This window comes from Rhinopithecus bieti, unplaced genomic scaffold (genome assembly GCF_001698545.2).
Source record: "Rhinopithecus bieti isolate Rb0 unplaced genomic scaffold, ASM169854v2 scaffold_13313, whole genome shotgun sequence".
Lineage (NCBI taxonomy): Eukaryota > Metazoa > Chordata > Mammalia > Primates > Cercopithecidae > Rhinopithecus > Rhinopithecus bieti.
The window spans coordinates 3864-27861 of NW_016807444.1; the positions used below are offsets into that span (position 1 = coordinate 3864).

The 23998-nt window shown below is 33.5% G+C and overlaps 1 long non-coding RNA gene across 1 annotated transcript in view; it reads right to left on the bottom strand.

Moving 5' to 3' along the window:
- Positions 1-1212: 1212 nt before the first annotated feature.
- The window catches only part of LOC108535759 (uncharacterized), a 94407-nt gene continuing 71621 nt past the window's right edge, over positions 1213-23998 (bottom strand). The window contains exon 3 of the long non-coding RNA XR_001887319.1: positions 1213-1338. This is a non-coding gene — a long non-coding RNA (uncharacterized LOC108535759). The remainder of the gene's footprint in view (positions 1339-23998) is intronic.

Consider the following 23998-nt stretch of genomic DNA (forward strand, 5'->3'; position numbering starts at 1 on the left):
CATGATTTCCTTCATGCAACGGAGGGATTTGATTTAGAAATTTACTCAAGTTTATAGAGATAATTTGGGGCAGAGTACGTTTCTGATCTAGTTCTTCTGATTTATAAATCAGGGCTCTTCTGTGAAACAAATCTAATTGTCCCTGTGTTGAGTCTTAAACCAACTCTGCTGATCTTAGAATTAGGTTTCAATAACTTGACAGGTGATCACAAAAATTCCCTCAAGGCAATATGTACTTTAATAACAATGAATTAATCATGTATTTCAAGGCCTTATTAGCTTTACTAACAACTGTGTTTGCATTATCTTACTTATTTCTTACGATACTATACAATACGTGTCAATATTATTCACATTTCATAGATAAAGAAACAACATGAGAGAGGTTAAATAACTTAAAGTTATCTGAAACTTATACATCAGTATATGAAACACAATCTGGCCCAGTTTCAAGAGCACTACCATCAAACTTTAAAATCTAGCCCAAAGAAGCTATCACATAATCTGAAGATCTGAGAGAAATGATGAATTTTCCTATTTAGATCCTCTCTACTGTTATAAAATCAAATCTTACAAACAGAAGCAGGATAGCAGGATAATAAGAGCAGGAAAGAAAACCAGCAAATTTTCAGCTGCTTTTAAATTCATTGTATTATAATTTTGCTTGAGGTATAGTGGCACGTACATATTTAGATGTGTTACTCATATTAGAATCAAATAGAAAGGCAATTCAACTTTTTGAAATATCCATAATATAAATTCTTTATTAATGCAGAGCACATTAAACAAACTATTTCAAATAGATAGTTATGTGATATATAGCAATAGAGAAACATTGAAATGAAAATCAACTATGTATAAAAACACGATTGACCTGAATGATGTATCAAACAGAAAAGATACAACAACAGCCACTATTCATGATTCCTTTTAAAAAGAATACACTTAACAACCTTCAAAAATGTATCTCAGAAAGCATTCCTTTATAATTTTAACATTTTCATGTATACATTATTAGCTTGGAGTAGAGTTGTATTATTTTTTGTTTTTTCCCCAAATTTCTCATATAAACTTGGTTTATAAATGGATAAGTAGGGAAAATTGCCAAAATTCTACTTGAGTTATAAATTTTCTGTCCTACATGCTCCGTATTATTTCTTTGCCTTTGTCTTTATGATTATGACTTTTTTTTTGACCACAGATGGTGTTCTCTTACCTTATTTGTATTCACTGCAGTGATGACCCAGACACACTGTGCGTTGCTGTCATACTGGAATGGAAAGTTGGGAGATGTAAAGGTACCACTTGGTCCTTGAAGATTAGAGCCACACGTTTTCACTAAAAGAGAAATTGCATTTTAAAAGATGAACATATGCCACATGTAAAATTACAACAATAAAATATCTTGCAAATAGACTTTAAATTCAAAATGACACAATTATAACAACATTGAAATACACATTATGGTATTCTAATGTCACTTATGAAAATATAGTGTTTATAATACCCTGGGATTCACAAGCTCAATATTTTCAAAGTTAATGGAAAACTAGTTATGAATGGAAATGTGAGGCATGATAAATTGTTCTCTCATTTTAAATAGGTGTGTTTAATTAGAGAAAGGCATATTTACCCCATATTGTGTTAACAAAAATACACAAAGAGAGTGAAACAGAGCCTTAGATTAATGAAGCAATCTAAAAAATGTTTTTATTTGTGTTTGTTAAGTACCCTAGGACTCACAATCGCGCAGTTGAGAACCATCAATAGTAAAACTTCTCTTTCTGTACTTACAACTATGAATTAAAGAACTCAGACTAAAAAAAAAAAAAGTTCCATTTAAGTAATTTTAATGAATTCCCACAAAAGTTGAAAGTTGTAGAATTTTCTGTTTTCTAACTCATCTTTCCTCTACTTAATAAATGAGCTAGTGACCATACTGTTTCTGTTTCTTAACTTGCTTCTTGACCACCACGAATTTCTGGATGCCACTACTTTTGATCTGGATTTCTTTGCCCCATTCTATCAAATCCTGCCCATATTATCATTTTCTAATCCATCAAAAATAATCTAATTCATGTGTAAATGATGAACAGTTAAATGTATATTTTCATATGCACTTAAATTTGTGCATAGTTATCTTCATCACCACTTTGAAAATCAGTTTATGGACCTCCTAAAAGTTTGCTTGACATGGTCAAAGTCATGCTTCTAGTACATAGTAGTCAGAATTTTGGCCCAGGTCTTCTGACTCAAGTCTTGTTTTTTAAATCACTAAAAGTGTGTCTTTCTTGTATGTTACATGTAGATTTCTTTATTAGTTTCTTCTCTTTATAGCATAAATCTATTTCAGACAACTTTCCTGCAACTTGATGGTTATATCTTATGTTGATTTAATAGTTACAGTACTTTTAATTATATTGTGTGTATATATAATTTCTATATTTTAACCAATCAAATCATATTATTTTGTTTAGAAAAAAATAATAAATTGTATTTTTCTTCCCTTACCATTATTTGCAATTCAGTCCTTTTTCTCGTTTACTACTTAACTTCTTGTAAATATTCTATGCTCACTACTCCATCTTCCTCTCCCCTTTCAGTCTTCAAAATATTTCAGTCTGATTCCCATTCTCATTTCATTGTTTAAATTGTTTTTTCAAAGCCAGCAATGAACTCATAATTACTAAATATAGTATCTCTTCATTTTTTCCACATATTTGATATCTCAGCAGTAATGCAAAGTATTGATAAGCTTTGAAATTCTCTGCCTTCCCTCACATAGTATTAAGCTCTCCTGATTATTTGCATGTATATTTTAAATAGTTGTGCTCTACCATATTATTTGTTCTGGTTTTATTTTTCCCATCTGATCCTTAAGCAGCATAATTCTAAATTGATTTAATCTCCTCTTTTCTATTTGTTCAATGGTTTCTCTGAATAGTTGAACTAATTCACTTCTATGACTGGAAAGGACATTTCTGTGTTGATAGCTCTCAAATCTACATTACCAATTTTGGCATCTCTCCTGATTTCTAGATTAGTTTTCTGTCCACTGGACATTCCATTAGATGCTTTTAGGAAGCGCTTTCAATTAAACATTTCTTGAATAGACTATCCAGCTCCTTGCCTTGTATAACATATACTCCTCATGGTCTATTCTGTTTTCCTCCTTGGAAACATCTCTGTTTTGCTTCATCTCTTCTCTTCCCAGTGTCCAGCGCTTCTTCCTCATTTTTCTTGTACTGGTAATAGCTACTTAACCCCTTTTCTAGACTCCAGCTTCTCTCTCTGTTACATCCTGCTCACTCCTACTATATTTATCTTTCTAAAATACAGATTTCATTACCTAATTGCATGAAAACTTGGTATCTATTTCAGATGGAATAAAGTACAAATTTCCTAATAGAGAATATAAAATTATTCCTATGAGGACCTTAATTTATTTTCTAGTACAATTACCCACCATTTTACATAGTCACACACTTTACTTGTGCCAGAACAGACATCTTGCTCTTCTTTGAATTTACTATACTCGTTATAATTTTCTACATTTGTCATGCTGTTTTCCAGGTTTAGAATATTATTCCTTCTTACATTTACTTGCAGATATTCTACAAAACAAAGCCAAGGTGATGTGCCACTTCTTTCCATAAGAAGGGTTTTTAATTCTTCCACTAAGGGTTCTGTAATGGATTGTACAGTTCAGGGCACGTTATTTGAACAGCACATTTATACACGTGTTTAGGTGCTAGTGGCCTGACAAGGAATGCAGCTTGAAAGAATCTAAGAACTTTATAGAAATGAAAAATTTATACCAATCACAACGCAATTGGTTTGTAGCAGCTATAACTTTCTGATTGAATATACTGCTTCTCTGAGTGGTACTTACTACTTCGTAATTCTCTGGCATCCTTTGTTTTCTAAACTATATACACACTTAGAATCTTTTGAAGTCAAGGCCTTGTTTATCATCTTTGTTAACTACTAGTGCAATGGCTTTCATGATGTACGTATGTTTGCTAAAGAAACAAATATTCAAGTTCTTTGGCACAGCTCTTAAATTAACTATAAAATACTGGTCTCTTCATGCTGATGAATAATCTTTACAAATATGTTTCAGAGTGAAAAACTGTCTTCTATGAAAATGATTTTATTTTCTATAAAACAAAGCAAAAACATTTATAAAATGACAAGTAACAATCACCTGTAAATATTTTGGTCTGCTTATCTGCTTCCATCCAAACCTGACAGTAACCACTTAACAAATTATCTGTCTACAGACATTTTTGTTTTGCGGCATTTCTTGTTTTCTTAATGTATTTGTGTGTTTTAACAAGTATAGCTAATTCTATAATATTAGTCTGAAGATATTTTTTGTATATATCATGACGACTGTTCTAGGTCAGTACCTCTAGGTTTTTTTCTTTCACAGGTTTAACAGTACAAACAGAAGCTGATAGAACTATTGGACATTTTTGACAGGCTTCCACTATGAGAACAGCACAAGATAATTTGGAGGTTTCTTTAATCCTGCAGTGGGAAATAAGAAGATATGTAGAACACACCTACTATTTGAACAGAGTTGCAGCAGTTCACACATAGCAACACAAATACAATGAAGATCTTGGTACATTTACGTGTTACGTTTTATAGTTGAAAAAATCAAAACAAATTTATTATTATGGAACACCAAACTGCAAAATCTCAGTGGCTTACAACAATAAGTAATTTTTCTCTTCAATTCTATTGTATTTGTGCTTTATACTTGTGTTATTATTGCAGGATTAATTCTTAGAAGATTAATTAGTTACAATATGTGAGCATTTAAAAATTTGATGAATATGCCTAAATTACTCTCCAAAATGTGTTCAGTATACTCCCAAAATAATATTAAAAAGAGAACAGTTCCCCGTGCTGTCACCAAAATAATAATATCAATCATTATGCTTTTGTCATTCTCAAGAATGTCACTGTTTTAATTTCCAATTCTTTCTCTACATTTTTAGTACGCTTTAACAGAAGTCTTTATTGTTGTCTCTATTTTTTGTTCTGAATTTTCTCTTTGTACACTTTCTCTCATTTCAATTTTTTCTTACTGATTTATAGAAACTTAATATGTGTTACCAATATTAACCCTTTTATTTGTGCTACAAATATTTTCTTACAGATTTTTGCTTTTGATTTTGCTTTGAATTAATTTTCTCTACAAACTTAAAACATGTGTAAATCTGTCAGTGTCTTCTTTTAGATCTTGTATTTTGAATCTCATGTAAGAAAGATTTTCTTCACAATCTAAGATTGAAATACAACCTTATTTCTCATACTTTAATAGTTTTTATTATATTATAAATTAACTTCATCCACAATTAGATTCTTATGGGGCAAGGTAAAGGAGCATTTATAGTAAAATTCATATTATCGTCATGAACTAGAACCTACCATTTATATTATATATATAGACCATGTACATAAATGTATAACGAACGTCCATCATATTATGAGATCTGAGCCTTTTTTTTCATATTGACTTACTGATCTATGTTATTTCTACATGCCAGTACACATAGTGTTTAGTCATTTTTTTACATACAATATCAGTAGCACACATCTTCTTCATTCTTATTACAGTTTTCATAATTAATATTGATTATTCATTAATTTTATTTTTCCACCAAACTTTAGTTTGTGCCCATTTGTCAAGAGTAAAGGAAACGGTGCCTGTATTAAATTATATTAGATTTCATATGTTAATTTTGATACAAATTTTCCATTTCTATGGAGTCTTAATATCAAAGAAAGAATATAAATTATATTTGATTAGATTAGAGTAAATCGGATATAGTAAATAGTAACATTGAGAAAACCTAACGCTGGAAATTTCTTAGTATATAAAAAGCCATACTTACAGTCCAGAGAAATAGAAACGGTGAAAAAGAAAAAGAAACCTTGCAAATACACCAAGAATGTTATAAAATCAAAAACAGTATTGGGGTTATAAATAATAATGACAAATTTGGTCATTAAAGCTTAGAACAACCCGTGCCTGTCCTGTGCATATCATTCAACTATTTCTTAGAGGTTCCAGACAAGACAAAAAAATCAAAAAAATTTGAAAAGAGTTACAGAATTTGAATAAGAAACACATGTCATTATTTATATGTAATATAATTTTTCTTTCTTACATTCAAGAGATGTAACAATTTATCTACCACAATATGCTGTATTATTTTCAAGAGTCCTATATGTTGGCTTTAAAATACATAATTCATATAAAATGTACAGGTTCTTTCTTTTTTCTTTTCTTTTCTGTTTCTTTTTTGGTAGACGGAGTCTTGCTCTGTTACCCAGGCTGGAGTGCAGTGTCACGAACTCGGCTCACTGCAACTTCCGCTTCCCAGGTTCAAGCGATTCTCCTGCCTCAGCCTCCCAAGTATCTGGAATTACAGGTGCCCACCAACATGCCTGGTTATATATATATGTATATGTGTGTGTATATATATATATATACACACAATATATATTGTATATATATAGTATGTAGAGACGGGGTTTCACCATCTTGGCCAGGCTGGTCTTGAACTCCTGACCTCAGGTGATCAGCCCGCCTCTGCCTCCCAAAGTGCTGGGATTACAGACGTGAGCCACTGCGCCTGGCTGTATAGGTTTCTTTTATAACAAAAATAGTTAGCAATTCGAATGGAAAGGCCCAATCTATACAAGCAGCAGAAATCACATATAATTTTGAAAAATATATTTAGCAAAAGACATATAAGATAGAAGTCTTATAAAGGTAACTATTAAAAAAACAATGAAAGGGCATTAAATAAAACTTGTAGAAATTGAAAGATAGAGCACATTCTGAATGGGACAGCTTGTTATCATAAAAATGCTAATATCCTGATTTAAGCAGTTTATAAGGAACTAATAGGTTAGTTAATATTTATACATTTCCTATATTTATGATTATCTTAACTTTTAGTGCTTTAGACAGAGTTGCCATTTTATAAAATATTTTACTTATTTTATTCACATGCCACCTGTGTTTTTACAAAGGAAGATTAAAAATGGCTACCTTATACATTTTACAGTCCTGTTTGTGGAATAAAATGAACCAATATCTGCAGAGACATTGCAAAATACTGCTAACATCGATAGAAGTACAGAAGCAGAAGTCAAAAGATTTATTTCTAGCTTGTCTATCAATGTATTCCTATTTTTTCCTCGGGTAAAACACATACAGTTAACTATGCTTTGGAAAGGCCTAGGAATAAGGTTAAGTACAGTGAAATATGTTTAGCTTTAACTGTAACCTTGAGGCATTTAGATTTGTGTCAGATACAATGTTTCAACTACACAAGTAAGACAAGCTGACATTTTATTTTTTGGTTGAGTAAGGACATGATTTACAGGTTAAGGATTCTTTTTGCACAGAATATGTCAACTGAGGTCTGTCTATAGTTGTCTCTGGGTCCATTGTGCCCTGAAGTACCGTTTTTACTCTCTCCTGGAATTTTCCTTCTTGAATTTTTCCATCATAATTTAGAAAACAATATTGAAGGACTTTCATAATCGTGCTCCAACAGATTCCTAGAATTTGTAAATTCTGTAAAGCTCTTTCCACTCACTTACTTGTAATTCCTTAAGCACAATGAGAATGTTTACACTTTAAGACCCTAGCACTTTCTATTTTTGTCACCTGGCATAAGTTTCTACTCAAACGGTATTCCGTACATGGACTATTCTGATTAATATCTCTAAACTGTAGTTTCTTAAGTATTACCTTTACATAACACACACACACACACACACACACACACACACACACACACACACAATTGTTTGTTGTCTGTTTTCCTCATTAGAATATCACATTGATGAAGGCAAGAACTTGGTTTTATTTATCATGGGATCTTCAGCATATAAAATTGTGCCTGCCATACAGAAGACAATGAATGAATGAGTGAGCAAATGATTAGAATACTTAGAGTCAAAACAGAGATTTGGTTTTGTTTATCATTTGTGTCTTCCATTTTTTTTCCCCCTTTGGACTTTGGTAGCAATTCAAGCTTCTACCTTTAGGTGAATGTAGAATGTGGTAATTAATCCACAAAGGATTAATTAACATTGTGTGAACAAGCATGTCCTACTGTCTGCTATTCTAAGGCTATGTGTTAGGGTTGTTGAAAGATTTCTGGTAAGTAACATTTTGTTGTTGTTGTAAGGAGTATGATAGCGTATGTCATTAAAGGAGTTGTTAGTATGAAGTTTGTGGTTCATTTTTCATCTTTAGGATGACGTTTGTAGTTCTTGTATCTTCAAACCTTCAACTATCCCTGCATCTTCATGTTTCCACTTGTGTAAATTCAAACCACCTGGAACTCAGTTTTTTTTTTTTTTTTTTTTTACTTATAAACTCAGATAGTTGTACTGTGTCACCCATAAGGTCTGATAAGCCTAATATGATCATATGATTATATCATGCAGTTATCTGTGTGTTCTGAATGGCTTTCCCAAGAGGTGCAATGAAGTTGATAGAGACTGAAAGTTGTATTCTTGCCCATTGAGGCCTTTACTATATCAGAGAAATGTTATTATTATTATTTAAACTGTTTGCTGACATATGTGACATGAAAAATAATGAATCCACTAGAAGAATCAAATTTAATTCAAATGTATTTGCAGTGTTTCCCTTTTTGTGGTTGTTCACCTGAGAGTTAGTAAGTATTGTAGTCTTGCCCCTAGTAGAAGTAATTCCATTTCTATCTATCTTTACAGTGGCTTCTTTGTTTATTAGCCAGGCATAAGGATGAATATTCATAGTATCATAGACTAACTTGACATTCTTTGAAAGTAACTTGGTATTGACAATGGCATAAACTATAATTCTTCTGCTGCACAAGATGTGATAGAATAGGCAATATTATTTTTTACTTAATAGTTTCTATTGCTTCTAGAAACTGTAGCTTGTACTTTGGAAAATTAGATATTCTAAGAAGATGTAACTATGCAACAAAAAGAATGAGTATGTATAGCTCAAATCTTGTGAAGTGCAAGTCAGGATAGCCCAGACCAAGAGAGATGTATCAATAAGAACTTACTTATTTAAATGTTTCTCATTGGTCTGTGTTAGGCAAGACAACAAATATTCTTGGAAGAAAATATGAAATCACTGGAAATGGATAAATGTTGGTACCTAAAGATGGACAACTTTCAGCAGCCAATAATATTTGGATGTTGAGAGAAATGGTGTGACTATATCCCAGCAAGGAAAGGGAACTATCCCTGACTTCATAGAGGTAGGCCAAGACAAGTACTACCCACATGTTTCAGGTACCTTTCTAATCTTTCTTTGCTCAACCATCATCACTAGTATTTGAATTTTATTCTTACCATCCATTCTTTGCAACAAGGCTGATAGTCTGAGTTTCTATCATGGCATATTGTTCCCCTCAAATAGCCAAAGCAATCTTGAGAAAGAAGAGTTGGGGCCATCACATTCCCTGATTTCAAACTTCGTTCATGCGTTGCTTAATGACGGAGATACATTCTGAGAAATGTGTTGTCAAGCAATTTTGACATTGTTAAACATCATAGAGTGTGCTTACTACAGAAATCTAGATTGTGTAGCTTACTACACTATGGTATAGCTTATTGTTCCCAAGCTACATACCTTTTCACCATGTTACTCTACTGGATACATTGTATACAATGCAATGTAGACAATTAGAACACAAAGATATTTGTGTATCTAAACATATCTAAACAAAGAAAAGGTAAAAGTATCTTTCAAAAAAATTAAAAATGGTACACCTGTATAGGAGCACTTACCATGAATAGAGTTTGTAGGATTGGAAGTTGCTCTAGGTGAGTCAGAGAGTGAGGAGTGAATGTGAAGGCCCAAGGTGTTACCATACACTAATGCAGACTTTATAAATACAACTATAAATTGTTTTTTTTAATTGTTACTTAAATGTGAATTAACCTTAGCTTACTGTAACTTTTTTACTTTATAAACTCCACAATTTTTTAAACTTTTGACTCTTGTAACAACATTTAACTTAAAATACAAACACATTGCACAGCCATACATCATTATTTCTTACTCTATATGCTTTTTTCTATTTTTATTTTTATTTTTTACTCTTTATAATTTATTTAAAACTAAGACACATACACACACACATTAGCCTAGGTCTACACAGGGACAGGATCATCAATAGCACTGTCTTTAACCTCCACATCTTGTCCCACTGACAGGTCTTCAGGAGCAATAGTACACATAGAGGTGTCATTTCCTATGATGGCAATGCCTTCTCCTGGAATACCTCCTGAAAGACGTGTCTAAGGCTGTTTTACTGCTGAAAAGTACACTTTTTTTTTTTAAAGCAGAAAGAGTACACTCCAAAATGATGACAACACGTATGGTGTAGTAAATACTTAAACTACTAACATAGTTGTTTATTATCATAATAAAATATTGTGTAGTATATATAATTGTATGTGTGATACTTTCACATGACTGGTGCAGCAGTTGGTTTGTTTACACCAGTATCACCAAAAACACATGAGTAATGCATTGTATTATGACGTGACAATGGCTACAATGTCACTAGGTATAAATTTTTCAGCTTCATCATAATTTTATGGGACCAAGATTGTATATGTTACACGTGACTATATACACAAAGTTACAGTAATCATAACAGTATGGTACTGGCATAAAAGCAGACAGATAGATCAATGAAACAGAATAGAAAGTCTAGCAGTAAACCCACAAATATATAGCCAACTAATCTGTGACAAGGTCACCAAAAATACAAAATGGGGAAAAGAATAGTGTCTTCAACAAGTGAGACACTTGTTGATATTAAGAAAATTGAATATCCACTTGCAAAATAATGAAATTGAACCCTTGTCTTATACTTTATACAAAAAAAAAATATATCTTGAAATGGATTAAAGACTTAAATGTAGGATATGAATCCATAAAGGTCCTAGAAAAAAAAAAAAAAAACAGGAAAAAAACTCCTTGACATTCATCTTGGGAATGATTTTTTGAATACAACACCAAAAGCATAGGCAACAAGAGGAAAAATAAACAAGTAAGCCTATTATTGTGATATTGACAAGAGGAGAGAGTGGGGATTTTGGTGGATTCATTTTCTTTATTTTCTCTCATGCAGGAAGAAAATCTGGCTCCTGGGACTGAGTGAACACCAGAAGAGGAAAATGACAGAGCAGTGACAGTGTGCTTAGCTATTAAATTTTAAAATGTGAATTTATGTTGTATTCCAACCTGGTGACATAAACACATTATCTGTGTTTATGAGAAAAATTCTGTTGGTTGATTGAGAGGATTAGACATATTATAATTGCGTAAACTTCAATAAGCATCGAGCACTGAAAAATCTATATCATATATAGATTTTGTCATATATGACAAAACTGAGAGTACACAGTTATATCATAGGAATATAAGACCCCAAAATAAAATTAATGTTTTATTATTTATTGATCAAATATATTTCTGGGTATGAAAACAAATACAATCTCATAGTTAAAACTTTGTTTGGATTGTGGTGTTTCCTCAAGGATCTACAGCTAAATACCATTTGACCCAGCAATCCCATTACTGGGTATGTACCCAAAGGATTATAAATCATTCTACTATAAAGACACATGCACATATATGTTTATTGCAGCACTATTTGCAATAGCAAAGACTTGGAACCAACCCAAATGCCCATCAATGATAGACTGGATAAAGGAAATGTCACAAATATAGACCATGGAATATTATGCAGCCATAAAAAAATGAGTTCATGTCATTATTTACCTTTTCAATTATTAATTTGTAAACCTTTATTTTAGGTTCAGGGTACACGTGGCAAACATTTATATGGGTAAACTTGTGTCATGGAGGCCAACAACCACATGAAAAAAAAAATCAACATCACTAATCATTAGAGAAATGCAAATCAAAACCACAATGAGATAACATTTCACATCAGTCAGAATGGCTATTTTCAAAAAGTCAAAATAATCAGATAAAAAATATGACCCAGCCATCCCACTACTGGGTATATACCCAAAGGATTATAAATTATTCTACTACAAAGACACATGCACACGTATGTTTATTGCGGCACTATTCACAATAGCAAAGACTTGGAATCAACCCAAATGTCCATCTGTGACAGACTGGATTAAGAAAATGTGGCACATATACACCATGGAATACTATGCAGCCATAAAAAAGGATGAGTTTGCGTCCTTTGTAGGGACATGGATGCAGCTGGAAACCATCATTCTTAGCAAACTATCACAAGAACAGAAAACCAAACACCGCATGTTCTCACTCATAGGTGGGAACTGAACAATGAGATCACTTGGACTCGGGAAGGGGAACATCACACACTGGGGCCTATCATGGGGAGGGGGGAGGAGGGAGGGATTGCATTGGGGAGTTATACATGATATAAATGATGAATTGATGGGTGCTGACGAGTTGATGGGTGCAGCACACCAACATGGCACAAGTATACATATGTAACAAACCTGCACGTTATGCACATGTACCCTAGAACTTAAAGTATAATAATAATAAAAAAAAAATTTCCCAAACAAAATGACCATTCATATCTCAGAATAACTTTGTGATTTTACATTGAATATTAGATCACATGTTTTAATTCATTTGTGAAGGCTGAGTGCTGGACAGTTTTCATTCTGAAAAATCATGAATCCCACAAATATTAAATGATTTCATATTCTGTTTGAAACACTATGCTGGGCACTGGAGGTGGAAAGATCAATAAGACAATCAAGGTCTTTGCCCTAGAGAGATTATATTTTATATAAAAAAAGAAATACTAAACTAGTAGATAAGGCTGGTTTTACAAGATGCAGTGGGAGTAAGTAACAGATTACAAAACGCTATTCTTAGGAACTGATAGAGAAAAGGAATTGTGTTACTTACATATTTTATTTACATCTCCCCCCGCCACTCCCCAGTAATTTGGGAGTTTTTCTCCTCCAGCTCATGTAGAATTGAAGAACAAATTCATTTTAACCAAATCAAGGTAAAAGGTGTCTATTTCCATGGTAACATTTGATAGGATCTCATCTTTTAAAATAAATATATGATTATTACCATTAAAGATGGTTGAGTTGAAATGCTTTAGGGATGTGCTAAGGAAAAGCATCCCCAAGTTGGCAGATGTATACTCTTTGAATATAAAACAATGTGCTGATGAAATATTGACTTTGAGAAAATGAAATGGCTCAGGATAGTAAATAATTTCTCAGAAATTATAGAAGATACAAAGCCTATATTAACATGAATAGAAAATAAGTATTTCCAAAGTTGTAAAAAATATTTTCAAAATACTTTTAATAAGTTAGTAACCTAGGAACAAAGAAAATACGCAACAAGTGAAAAGCATTTGAGGCTTAATTTTCAATGAAGATCATAAAAGATATGCCATAAAAAAAGGTTAAAATTTGGAAGAAATATATTATAAAAAAGGGAAATGGAAAAATAAGAAAAGTGAGAAGACCAGCACTAGAAGTTACAGTGGTGTTGTTTTAATGGACATACATAGGAATTGTAGAGAAAAAGTGAACTTGAAAAGAAAAAAGTGCAAACAACCTCATAACAGACTATTTCACACAGAAAGAAATAAAACTCCATTAAATAAGAGACAGAGTTTTGTGTTGAGTGTCAAGATTTTAGTCTTTCTACACAATATTTGATGTATACTTGCAATGGCTATGTTCAAAATACTTTCTCTTCCTTTTTGGGAGGAAAACTCTTAATAGTGTATGGGAAGGAAAGTTATAACCAAAATTATATTTACTATATTTACTAAGTTATGGTGAAATGAAATCCTACACTGTAGTTTCCTCCATAACAATTTAACCACAAAAATAAAGATTTACGTAATGTATATAAATGTGCAACATTTTTCATGGTCAGAATTCATCTTGTACTTATTTTCCTTTAATTTAAAAATATAATGTATGATATAATCCACTGGAAGATACTGAATTATTGACCTATCAAATACCTGTTATTAAACTATAGATAACAGGAATAGACACGTTATCTGAATCAGTTAGAATTCTCAGATTCTTGACAGTTGGTCATGAAATATACAAACACACATATCTGAAGGTGAATGGTAAAACCTATTTAAATCATCATCTGGAACTATCAACAAGTAATTCAGTTTAACAGCATTTAAGTGAACATCCCAGTCTCTATGTCTTCATGAGAAGCTAATAAACTGTCAGAAGTGGAGTTACAATTAGGACTAATCTTCAGATACATCTGAGTGTCATCTGCATAAGAATGGGAGTCTAATCCATGTCTTCACTAGAAGAAAGCATATAAATGTAGACTAATAATGAAATGCACCCAAAGCAGGGAACTGGAAAACAGAAAAAATGCTGTGAAAGGAACAGAATTAAAATTAGCAAGAAGCAGACTGCACAGAATCAGATAAATCTGATTAAAATGCAGCAAATGCAATTCCTATTAAAGATGAGACATATAATGTACAGATTTCTCAAAGAAAAAAAGGTAAGCAAATTCATTTTTTTCTAGTTCTTTGTTGTTTAAAATTTAACTTAGCCATGAAAGTCATGTTTATTTACAGCACTGCCTCCCTTTGCTCCTTGTTTCATTGAATCATCTCATTAGTATTAAGGATGGAAAGACATATGGTACTAAGTCAGCAATAAAAATAAGTCAAGTGAATTACTCATTTATTATGCTTTTCATAAAAATAAAACCAAATCCAATGTAGTCTATTTTTCCCAGTAAGAAAATAAGACATATTAGAAGGTGAGATAGAATGCTATAAATTATTATGCACAATTTATGTAGAAAGCCTAGTGTTCTCAAGGTTATCCAGGAGGGAAGGAGTGTGGAAGAGAGATGAGAAGTAAGAACAGAAAGAAGAACATAATCTGACTAAGAAGATGATGTATAGCGAAGAAGCCAGACAAAAACCTCAGACAACAAATTCTACAAAAGATTCAGTTTCAAGCTATTTGCCACCTTTGATGTGGACTGCCCTCATCCTTTCCCAAATTATCCAGGAAATTAAATTAAGTGAGCAAGTTCTGATCTGCACATTTAAAAACTGTTTTTTTTTTTTTTTTTTTTTGCTTGTTTAGATGAAGATTGGAGCGATGTCTACTTGAATTTATGTAGAATGGACATAATCCGAAAAAAAAAATCATAAAGCAGGAATTTGCCGCTAGAATTAACCATTAAACATTAAGTCTCCACCTAAAGGCACAAGAAGTTAACTGAAATTTTGAAGATTTTAGATCTCCAAAAATTTAAAATTGGATGTTAGATTAACTGATCTACACCTGAAGAGGCAGGAAACCTGGTTAATAATTTGTAATTTCATAATGCACTTCCAAAAGTTACTTCCATAGCTTTTCACATGTTATTTCCTTCATCAGGAATACTGTCTTTTAGTTCTTAACCTTTTAGTTAAAATTAATTCTTCCAAATCCTTACTTCTATTAGTGCACACATACGCTATTTTAATTATCTGTTTACCCACTGAGCTCCTTTATGTCAGCAACTACATTTTGCATCTTCTAATGACAAGAAGTCAGCTTAAGGTATAATACCAATCAAATACTCAACAATGTTTTTAAATTTTTAATCAATAATTAAGTAAAATTAAATACACCATGTCTTCTAGATTTTCTAGTTTATTTGCGTAGAGGATTTTATAGTATTCTCTGATGGTACTTTGTATTTCTGTGGGATCAGTGGCGATATCTCCTTTATCATTTTTTATTGTGTCTATTTGATTTTTTTGAAGGGTTTTTTGTGTCTCTATCTCCTTCAGTTCTGCTCTGATCATAGGTATTTCTTGTTGTCTGCTAGTTTGAATCTGTTTGCTCTTGCTTCTCTAGTTCTTTTAATTGTGATGTTAGGGTGTCAATTTTAGATCTTTCCTGCTTCCTCCTGTAGGCATTTAGTGCTATAAATTTCCCTCTAAACACTGTTTTAGTTGTGTTTCAGAGATTTTGGTACATTGGTTTCAAATAATTTATTTATTTCTGCCTTAATTTTGTTATTTACCCAGTAGTCATTCAGGAGCAGGTTGTTCAGTTTCCATATAGTCATGCGGTTTTGAGTGAGTTTCTTAATCCCGACTTCTAATTTGATTGCACTGTGTTCTGAAAGACTGTTATGATTTCCCTTCTTTTACATTTGATGAAGAGTGTTTTACTTCCAATTATGTGGTCAATTTTAGAATAAGTGTGATGTGTTGAGAGGAATGGATATTCTGTTTATTTGGGGTGGAGAATTTTGTAGATATCTATTAGGTTCACTTGGTCCAGAGCTGAGTTCAAGTCCCGAATATCCTTGTTAATTTTCTGTCTCGTTGATCTAATATTGGCAGTGGGGTGTTAAAGTCTCCACTATTATTGTGTGGGAGTCTAAGTTTTTGTAGGTCTCTAAGAACTTGCTTTATGAATCTGAGTGTTCCTGTATTGGGTGCATATATATTTAGGATAGTTAGCTCTTCCTACTGTGATGATCCCTTCACCATTATGTAACGCCCTTCTTTGTCTCTTTTATCTTTGTTCGTTTAAAGTCTGTTTTATCAGAGGCTAGGATTTCAACCCCTGAATTTTTTTTTTTTAATTTGCTAAGTAAATATTCCTCCATCCCTTTATGTTGAGTCTATGTGTATCTTTGCATGTGATATGGGTCTTCTGAACACAGCACACCAATGGGTTTTGACTCTTTATCCAATCTGCCAGTCTGTATCTTTCAATTGGGGCATTCAGCCAGTTTACATTTAAGGTTAATATTGTTATGTGTTAATTTCATCCTGTCATTATGATGCTAGCTGGTTATTTTGTCCATTAGTTGATGCAGTTTCTTCATAGTGTAGATGGACTTTTACAATTTGGTATGTTTTTTGCGGTGGCTGGTACTGGTTTTTCCTTTCCATATTTAGTGCTTCCTTCAGGATCTCTTGTAAGGCAGGCCTTGTGGTGACGAAATCTCTCAGAATTTGCTTGTCATAAATGATTTTATTTCTCCTTCACTTATGAAGCTTAGCTTGGCTGGATATGAAATTCTGGGTTGAAAATTATTTTCTTTAAGAATGTCAAATATTAGCCCCCACTCTCTTCTGGCTTGTAGGGTTTCTACAGAGAGTTCCACTGTTAATCTGATGGTCTTCCCTTTGTGGGTAACTCAATCTTTCTCGCTGGCTACCCTTAACATTTTTTCCTTCATTTCAACCTTGGTGAATCTGACGATTATGTGTCTTGGGATTGTTCTTCTTGAGGAGTATCTTTGTGGTAGTCTTTGTATTTCCCTGTATTTGAATGTTGTCCTGTCTTGCTAGGTTGGGGAAGTCCTCCTGGATAATACCCTGAAGAATGTTTTCCAACTTGGTTCCATTCTCCCTGTCACTTTCATGTACACCAATCAAACGTAGGTTTGGTCTTTTCACATAGTCCCATATTTCTTGGAGACTTTGTTTGTTCCTTTTCATTCTTTTTTCTCTAATCTTGCCTTCATGCTTTATTTCATTAAGTTGATCTTCAATCTCTGATATCTTTTCTTCCAATAGATCAGTTTGACTGATACTTGTGTATGCGTCATGAATTTCTTGTGCTGTGTTTTTCAGCTCCATCAGGTCATTTATGTGTTTCTCTAAACTGCTTATTCTAGTTAGCAATTCCTCTAGCCTTTTTTCAAGGTTCTTAGCTTCCTTGTATTGGGTTAGAATAGTCTCCTTTAGCTTGGAGGAGTTTGTTATTACCCACCTTCTGAAGTCTATTTCTGTCAATTTGTCAAACTCATTTTCTGTCCAGTTTTGTTCCCTTGCTGGAGAACAGTTATGATCCTTTGGAAAAGAAGAGGCATTCTAGTTTTTGAAATTTTCAGCCTTTTTGTGCTGTTTTTTCCTTATCTTTGTGGATTTATCTACCATCAGTCTTTGATGTTGGTGATGTTCAGATGGGTTCCTGGACACATAAACTCTCCTAAAATAAACTAAGAAGAAATTGAATCCCTGAATAGACCAATAACAAGTTCTGAAATTGAGGGAGTGATTAATAGGGTACCAACCATAAAAAGACCAGGAACAGACAGATTCATAGTCAAACTCTACCAGAGGTACAAAGAGGAACTGGTACCATTCCTTCTGAAACTATTCCAAACAAAAGAAAAAGAGAGATTCCTCCCTAACTCATTTTATGAGGCCAGCATCATCCTGATACCAAAACCTGGCAGAGACACAACAAAAAAAAGAACATTTCAGGCCAATATCCCTGATGAAGATGAATGTGAAAATTCTCAATAAAATACTGGCAAACTGAATCCAGCAGCATATCAAAAAGCTTATCCACCACGATCAAGTTGCCTTCATCCCTGGGATGGAAGGCTCATTCAACATATGCAAATCAATAGCCATAATCCATCACATAAAGAGAACTAATGACCAAAAACACATGATTATCTCAATAGATGCAGAAAAGGCCTTTAATAAAATTCAACAGCCCTTCATGCTAAAAACTCTCAATAAACTAGGTATGTTGGAAGCATTCCCCTTGAAAACCAGCACAAGACAAAGATGCCCTCTCTCACTACTCGTATTCAACATAGTATTGGAAGTTCTGGCCAGGGCAATCAGGCAAGAGAAAGAAATAAAGGGTATTCAAATGGGAAGAGAGAAAGCCAAATTGTCTCTGTTTGCAGCTGACATGATTGTATATTTAGAAAACCCCATCGCCTCAACCCCAAAACTCCTTAAGTTGATAAGCAACTTCAGAAAAATCTCAGGATACAAAATCAATATGGAAAAATCACAAGCATTCCTATATACCAATATTAGACAAACAGAGAGCCAAATCATAAGTGAACTCCCATTCACAATAGCTACAAAGAAAATAAAATACCTAGGGATACAACTTACAAGGGATGTGAAGGACCTCTTCAAGGAGAACTACAAACCACTGCTCAAGGAAATAAGAGAGGACACAAACAAATGGAAAACATTCCATGCTCATGGATAGGAAGAATCAATATCATGAAAATGGCCATAATGCCCAAAGTAATTTATAGATTCAATGCTGTCCCCATCAAGTTACCATTGACTTTCTTCACAGAATTAGGAAAAAAACACTTTAAATTTATTTTTTTTAATTTGAGATGTAGTTTCGCTCTTGTTGCCCAAGCTGGAGTGCAATGGTGTGATCTCGGCTCACTGCAATCTCTGCCTCCCAGGTTCAAGCAATTCTCTAGACTCAACCTCCTGAGTAGCTGAAATTATAGGTGTGTGCCACCTGGCTAATTTGTTTTGTATTTTTGGTAGAAATGGGGTTTCACCATGTTAGTCAGGTTGGTCTCAAACTCCTGACCTCAGGTGATCCACCCGCCTTAGCCTCCCAAAGTGCTGGCATTATAAGCATGAACCATAGTGTCTGACTTTAAATTTCATATGGAATCAAAAAAGAGCCCATATAGCCAAGACAATCCTTAGCAAAAATAACAAAGCTGGAGGCATCACACTACCTGACTTCAAAGTATACTACAAGGTGACAGTAATCAAAACAGCATGGGACTGGTACAAAACAGATATATAGACTAATGGAACAGAACAGAGTGCTCAGAAAAAACACTACATATCTACAACCATCTGATGTTTGACAAACCTGACAAAAACAAGCAATAAGGAAAGGATTCCTTATTTAATAAATGGTGCTGAGGAAACTGGCTAGCCATATGCAGAAAACAGAGACCAGACCCATTCCTTATACCTCATACAAAAATTAACGCAAGGTGGGTTATAGACTTAAACATTAGACCTAAAACCATAAAAACCCTAGATGAAAACCTAGGCAATACTATTCAGTATATAGGTATGGGCAAAGACTTCATGACTAAAACACCAAAAGCAATTTCAACAAAAGCCAAAATTGACAATTGGGATCTAATTAAACTAAAGAGCTTCTGCACAGCAAAAGAAACCATCATCAGAGTGAACAGGCAACCTACAGAATGGGAGGAAATTTTTGCAAGGTATCCATCTGACAAAGGGCTAATATCCAGAATCTACAAGGAACTTAAACAAATTTACAAGAAAAAACAAACAATCTCATCAAAAATTGGGTGAAGGATATGAACAGACACTTCTCAAAAGAAGACATGTATGGGGCCAACAAACATCTTGAAAAAAGCTCATCATCAGTTGTCATTAGGAAAATGCAAATCAAAACCACAATAATATAGCATCTCCCATCAGTTAGAATGGCAATCATAAAAAGTCAGGAAACAACAGATGCTGGACAGGATGAGGAGAAATAGGAACGCTTTTACACTGTTGGTGGGAGTGTAAATTAGTTCAACCATTGTGGAAGACAGTGTGGCGATTCCTCAAGTACTTAGAACCAGAAATATCATTTGACCCAGCAATCTCATTACTGGGTATATACCCAAGTGATTATAAATCATTCTACTAGAAAGACAAATGCACATGTATGTTTATTGCAGCACTGTTCACAATAGCAAAGACTTGGAACCAATCCAAATGCCCATCAATGATAGACTAAATAAAGAAAATGTGGTACATAAACACCATGGAATACTATGCAGCCATAAAAAATAAATGAGATGTTCATGTCCTTTGCTGGGACATCGATGAAGCTGGAAACCATCATTCTCAACAAACTAACACAGGAACAGAAAACCAAACACCACATGTTCTCACTCCTAAGTGGGAATTGAACAATGAGAACACATGGATGCGGGTGGGGGGAACATCACACACTTGGGCCTATTAGGGGGTAGGGGCTAGGGGAGGGATAGCATTAGGAGAAATACCTAATGTTGATGATGGGTTGATGGTTGCAGCAAACCACTATAGCATGTGTATTCCTGTGTAACAAATCTGCACGTTCTGTGCATGTATCCCAGAACTTAAAGTACAATAAAAAATTAAATATACCAAAATATAATTTTAAAAAGGCTTAAGCTAACAATGTAATGCTTAAATTAAATGAAATACAAAGGCAATTTATCGGAAAAGTACCTCAGAGTAATTTGGTTATCACTTGTAATTCTAGACAATCTTTCTTTCTAGAAAAAATCAAATGAATATTGATGATCTGTTATACTTATTTTATGGAGATAGTTATTCAACACTAAACACTGACTTAGAATGTTTCAATGCAAAAAGAATAAGGTGGGATCCTACCGTTAAGGAGTTTACAGTCTTAAATGGATATAAACAGACTCTTGTAATAATAGCTTATAAGTACTAATATAAAAATAATTAGGAGTGGTGGAACCATATCAGAACAGACATTTTTGCTACCCTGATTTTAGAGAAGGCATCCTGGTGTGATGTCAGAACTCAATCTTGAAAAGTCAGGATGCATAAGCTTAGAATAGAAATTCAAAATGGGCCTCTAGAGGGTAGGAAAAGACACACTAAACAGCACATTGAATACAAAAAAACTCTGGAATTCCGAGAACATCTAAGGTCATTGGGATTTTGGGCAATTCTTTCGATGGTGCTGGGGATGTAAATAAATGACTATTCAAGGGGGGCCATATATGGATTTTTGTTATTTTTGTAAAGCTAAGGGGGATACTTTGTGGATATCCAGAAGGCACTTGACTTACCTGTGTCTAGCTTTAAGTAGATCGATCCAGGTGCCACATACAGATGGATTTAAGAGAGTAATACGGTAAGCCTAGATACAAGACTAAAGAAAATTCAGTCTAATAGCTTTTCCCACATACTATAAAATCTTTAAAATGTAGCTGTTTTCAGTTTCTACATATTTATCTGACAAATACAATTGTATATATTTATTATGTACTACATGTTTTGAAATATCCATTTAGTTTAAATTCAGAGACATTTTTTATTTATTTATTTATTTATTTAGTTTATTCAGTCCATTCATTCAACCTACAACTATATATTAAGAACTATGATCACCAACTCTATGAGAATAATCCACACAGTTGTGGAACCCCAGGGGCCCTCCTCATGTACTCATGTTACAGGAGAGAGACAACACATGGAAAAAACCAAACAAGTTAATTATATAATCATGAACACACGCTACAAAATAGAAGTATGAGGTGTCCTGAGGGTGTATATTTTGGCGACTTACCATATTGAGGGCATCATATTAGAAGTACTGTTTTTTTATTTTTATTTTTAAATGAATTAAAGGCTCATTAATACAAGAAAATTTAAGGAATGGTAAAGACAAATCATGTTAAAAAAAATCTGGAATAAACATCGATTTTTTTAAAAAAAACATTAATTGCATTTCTGTTCAAATGTATCTAACATCAAGAGTGTTCATATTTCTTACAAGCCATAAAGCATGTTCTATGAATTGTTAAAATTATGTGAACAGATTGTAGCCTGGTTAAAATGATGCTGCAAGCAATTTTTAAAGTACCCTCAAAGCAGGTTCTTTTTAGGTAGATTATTTATTTTCTGCACGCCAATTTTTAGTTTATACTAAGGGCTTAATAACGATCCTTGGTGATATGAGGCAAGCATAATAGCCAACCATTTCCCAAAATAATGAGGTTCATTAGAACCTTTCCTGCTTAACAACAGGTAGAATATTCCCTAAAGTGGCATTCAACCTTATAAAGGAAATAAAGGAAAGAGAAAAGGGAAATCTTCCTGATCAGGAGACTACTGCTGGGATTGTGGGTCAGTGAATCCTAGGATACGAGAAACACTTAATTTCAGGAGAGTCTATTTCTCTGTGCAAAAGAATAATATTTTTTAAAAAAATTATTGATTAATTCCAGGAACAAACATGATATTGTACAGAATGTCAACTGTCAAGATCCCTGATCCCTAATTGAGTTTATTTTACTCATTCCTTTTTCTGGGAGACTGGTAGGTAGAATGGTATAATTGTATTAATCTAAGAAAAAATTCTGAAAATCAAAAAGAAATCGGAAATAGGGAAGTTTTAGCATAAAATTATCATTCAGATCTATACAGGTGTGAAAGGACAAGAAAATCTCAGGACCCCAGAGTCTTTATGTCAAAAGGAAAAATTAAGCTTGGAAACTGAGTTAAGCAAAAATCCGCCTTTCCTTTTGTTACTAACCAGCAACAAGATAGAAGACCACATGTCTCCCCAGGTAGCTTCCTTCACCCTGACAATGTAAATTAACAGCTTCTCTTTGCTGGTAAGAGACAAAGTTAAGACTAGATATCATCCCTTGCCCACCCTTGAGACAAATGCTCAGATTTACTGAGCATGACAATGTATAACTGACCATTTCCCTACCCACTTCCTTTGCACGTGGATTCTGTGAAAGTTGATTAAAACTTCAAAGGAATGTGTCCACTTATTTCACTACCTACTCTACTTTCTTTGCTTTCCTCTTTTTCCCTCCTGCTCACTCTTTTCCCTTTATTTATTGAAGATCTCAAAATCCTCCTTGGAAAGCATGTGGTCCACAGATCTTACTGTGGCTTGTGTCTCATTTCTTGGGCACATCCTCAATCTTGGCAAAATAAACCTCTAAATTAACTGAGATTGTCTCAGACACTCTTCGGTTTATATTGAGCAAATATGTTTGTCCTAAATTTTGTAGACACTAGATGGCAAAAGCAAATGAATCCATCCTTTATCTGCCACACTGAAGCAAGTTGCATGACACTTAAGAAACTTTTGATGCCCATAAACAGGTTAAAGAGTTTTCATAACAGGAACTCCAAGAAATAATTTATTTAGCCTAATACATTGACAGGCAAATTAGCTGAATCAAATCTCTCAAAATTCTAAATAAGAAAAAATACACAAAAGCTCATATTTAAGATTGAGAAATGAAATATAAATGTCAAAATCAGATGCTGCATTCTGAAAAGCACACAGTTGGCCCACCTGGTAAATGAGAAGGGAGTGGTGAATAAAAGGGAGGGGTTGTGTGGCCAGCTGGCAA